General features: G+C 35.8%; 1 non-coding gene across 1 annotated transcript; it reads left to right on the top strand.

Moving 5' to 3' along the window:
* The first annotated feature begins 1,231 nt into the window (after window positions 1-1,231).
* LOC122115117 lies at window positions 1,232-1,333 on the top strand. The gene has a single exon (XR_006148718.1). It is a non-coding gene; the product is annotated as a U6 spliceosomal RNA (small nuclear RNA).
* Window positions 1,334-4,363: the final 3,030 nt, after the last annotated feature.

Here is a 4,363-nt window from a genome sequence, read left to right as displayed (position 1 = left end):
GGTCCTGGGTTTGATTCCTCAGCACCACATAAGCAGAAAAAGATGGAAGAGTTGCTGTGACTCAAGTAGTAGCACTAGCCTTGAGCTGAAGAGCTGAAAGACAGCACCCAGGACCCAGAGTTCAAGCCCCACAACCAACAAAAACAAAACAAAACAAAATACAATCTCTCACTTTTGTGTGCTCAACATTGTAACACTAGTGCTTCAGTCTAGGGCTAAGATTTTAGGTGTGGACATTTATCAACACTCCTGATTCAGATTCTAATTGATAAAATGTTTAATCAATGTTTTGTTTTTACTAATTTTGCTTTTTGCAAATTCACATATACCTATAAAAAACAGAGTGGCCATCCCAATAACATTCTCAAAGTACTTCCTAATGATGACTTACAAAAAGTTGTATTATATTACAACAAGGAAAACAATGCTACAAATAAGGAAAACCAATACTTAAATATTAATGATTAATAAAATAAAAAAACAAAACAATTACCACTGTTTCCAATATTTGAAATGTACTACATATTCGATTTATTATTTTCTCATATTGCTGTACATTTAAAACTGCCTAAGTCTATGATGTTAAACCAGAATTTTATAGGCTATCAATAGCCTTTAAAGTTACTCACTAAGATTATTATTTATGGTTCATCTCATCATTTGTATATGGCTTATACCATCATTTGTTCCTCGCTAACATATAAAGTAAGGAAGCCCTTAAATTTTAACAGAAACTGTGAAGGTAATGTCTTAAATCTTCACTCTGCTTCTTTACACAAACACTTTGCAACTTCTCATTAGTACAGTTTCTATAAACTCTGAAATGTACATACTTAGTAGTGTATGACTGCTACCATGAATCTTATATGCTTTGTGGAAAAGTTTTACAACCTGCTAAATAGTCTAAATTTTGGCATATATGAGCAAATTCCCAAAATTAAACATATTAAAAACATTAAAACTTTTAACAAACCTTAACACTTTCTATAGTGTTCATTATCACAGGTTCCTTGTACAGAATAATTGAATTCCTCCTCCAACACATGCGTTGAACAACAAATATCTGGAATTATTTTGTTTTTGACATGTCAATCTTGAGTTTATTCTTAAATGTGTTATTATGTAAAAAATACATGGTTCTAAAATTTCACCACAATTCTTTTGAATTTAATTTTTGTGGAATTGTCTACTTTAAGAAAATCAATTACACTTTATATATAAAAAATGTTCTGTGCTCAATTCAGTAGTACATACACTAATATTGGAACAATAAAGAGAACAATAGCCCCTGACTGAGGATGACACGCAGGTTCGTGAAGCATTCCCGATTTTTAAAAGAACAGATGCTGGATGGGCTTTGGACAGAAGGGAATCTTAATGCATTTTTGTTGGGAGTTTAAACTTGTTCGAAGACTTTGGAAAGTAGTATGGAGGTTCCTCAAAAAGCTACATAGAGTGCCTCTAAGACCCAGCAATCCCATTTTGGGCATTCATCCAAATGATCACAAACAAGACCATACTAAAACTACCAGCAAAACTATGTTCATTGCAGCATTATTTACCATAGATAAGATACATAACCAAACCCGATGCCCCACAGTAAATGAATGGATCAAGAAAGTGTATATATTTGTGTGTGTGTGTGTGTGTGTGTGTGTGTGTGTGTGTGTGTGTGTACTGCAATTCTATGCCTCCATCAGAAAAAATGGCATCACCCAGTTTGCTAGGAAATGGAAAGACTTGGAAAAAATTATATTAAGTGAATTAAGCCAGGCCCAAAAAGAAACATATATCCCATGGTTTCCTTATTTGCAATAACTACTATGTGTCTGAGACAAGCAGAAAACATCATATAACTTGATGTTAGGCAACATGAACCCCAAGGTAAGGATTCAAATGGTTTTTCTTTCTTGTGATTGTTTCTAACATATTTATAAGATGATTTCTTTGTTGCTTTGTATGTTTTTCCTGCAAGCTAAAGCCCCTGTTTTCAATGTATTTGATGTTGGTATAATTTGTGGAGGGGAAGAGAAACACAAATTGTTTAAATAGGGATGCAGGTGGACCCATTAAAATGAGATGAACAAGTCGTTATGTCAAAAAATGATTTTGGCCGGGGGGTGGAGGGATGTAGATGGTGACGGGGCTGGGGTGGGGGAGGTTTGGTGGGGGTGGGGAGTGGGAGATGGGCAGGGATCAGAAGGGGAAAGAAAGGAGAAGGCAACAATGCTTGATAAAAAATGGAATTCTATGCTTCCATCAGAAAGAATGACATTGTCCCATTTGTTAGGAAATGGAAAGACTTGGAAAAAATTATATTAAGTGAAGTAAGCCAGGCCCAAAGACACATAAGTCCCATGGTTTCCCTTATTTGCAATAACTAGTATATGTCTGAGTCAAGCAGGAAAGGTCAGATAAGTTGATGTTAGGGGAATGAACCCCAAGACAAGTATTCAAATGTATTTTGTTTTTTTTTCTTTCAGGCAATTTTTCTCTAACATATTTATAAGACGATTTCTATGTTGCTTTTTATGTCCCTCCCACAAGGTATAACCTATGCTTTCACTGCATTTGATGTTGGTATAATTTGTGGAGGGGAAGGAAAAAAAAAAACAATTCGTTTAACCAGGGATACAAGTGGACCCATTGCAACAATGAGATGTACAAGTCCTTATGTCAAAAAATGAACTTTACAACTTTGGGGGGAGGAGGACCAGGTGAGGGAAGTGGGGGAGTATGGGAAGGGGTGGGAAGGGGAAGCAAAGAGGAGGCAACAATGCTTGATAAGAAATGTACTCGTTATCTTGCCTATGTAATTGTAACTCCTCTGTCAGTATTCTCACAATAAAAAAAAAAAAAAAAAGAAATGCACTCAATAACTCGCCCATGTAATTGTAACCCCTCAGTATGGTATTTTCACAATAAAAAAGAAACATAGGTCCTATGGTATCCCTTATTTGCAATAACGAATGTATGTCTGGGATAAGCAAAGAAGGCATGGTAAGGAGAAAAAAAGGAGGAGGCAACAATGCTTGATAAGAAATGTACACATTACCTTTTCCACGTAATTGTAACTCCTCTGTATGGTATTTTCACAATTAAAAAAAAAAGAAAAGGTCAAAAGCAAGTGCATATGACTAGATAAGATGATGTTAAGGTAAATGAACCCCATGAGAGGGACACAAGTGGTTTTTTATTTCTTTCTGTTGTTTCTAATATATTTATAACGTATGATGTGATTTTTTTATATGTGCGCCCCCCACAGTTAAACCCCTGTTTTCACTGTATCTGATGTTGGTGCACCTCCATCTTCTATATACACTTTTCTAATTTGGGGATGGAAAGGGAAAAAACAAAATGCTTAAATAAGGATACAGTATGACCCATTGCAACAATGTGACGCACAAGACAGTATGGTGAAAAACGAACTTTACAATTTAGGCGGGGTGGGAGGAGGGGAGTGTACTTGTGGAGGTGAGAGGGAAGGGATGGTGGGGGAAAACAAAGGAGGAGGTAACAATGCTTGATAGGAAATATACTCATTACCTTTTTTATTAACTGTAACCACTATGTACAGTACTTTTACAATAAAAAAAAACATAAAAATATTCTTGGATGGAAGAGAATATTTCCCCTATTTTACCCATTTAATATCATTAACAAAGAAATTAATGCAAAACAATGATATGAAGATATTTTGAATAAATGTGTGTGTGTGTGTATGTATGTATGTATGTATGTATGTGCGTGCCGGCTCATTTTCATTCTCAGAGTTAGAATTCAGTGCATCAAGTTCTCTGTAGGCCATTCCTCTCTAGATTGATGAACTACTATATAAGCTAAATCTCCATTCTTGGCTCTTTGCTAGTTCATTAATTTTTTTTAAAAAATAATTTCATGAATATTTTTTGTCCTGATTGGCTTCCAAGGGTTATCCACAGATCTCAGGTTCCTGAGCACATACCCGAGTAGACAGGATTACAGGTGTGACCAACCATCACAAGGCTTTCAGAATAATTTAAAAAGTAGAAGAAAATTTACTTCATAAAGGCTTGTTTATCATCTCCTGCTTTTAAAGCATTTTGGAGTGATTATATGTGAATTTATTTCATTTTTGGATTCTTAAAAGGCAGTAAGTGATGGTATTTAAAAGTTTTAATCCTTTTTTTTATGGGTCATGTGGCTTGAACTCTGGGCTTGGGTGCTGTCCCTGTGCCTTTCAGCTGAAGGCCAGTGCTCTACCCCTTGAACCACAGTGCCACTTCTGCTTTCCTAGTGGTTTATTGGATATGAGAGTATCACAGACTTTCCAGCCTGGGCTGACTTTGAAGCGCAATCCTCAGATCTCAGCTTCCTCTGTAGC

Source organism: Dipodomys spectabilis, unplaced genomic scaffold (assembly GCF_019054845.1).
Source record: "Dipodomys spectabilis isolate Male_0828 unplaced genomic scaffold, ASM1905484v1 ptg000116l, whole genome shotgun sequence".
Lineage (NCBI taxonomy): Eukaryota > Metazoa > Chordata > Mammalia > Rodentia > Heteromyidae > Dipodomys > Dipodomys spectabilis.
This window is presented reverse-complemented; position numbering and strand designations above follow the sequence as displayed.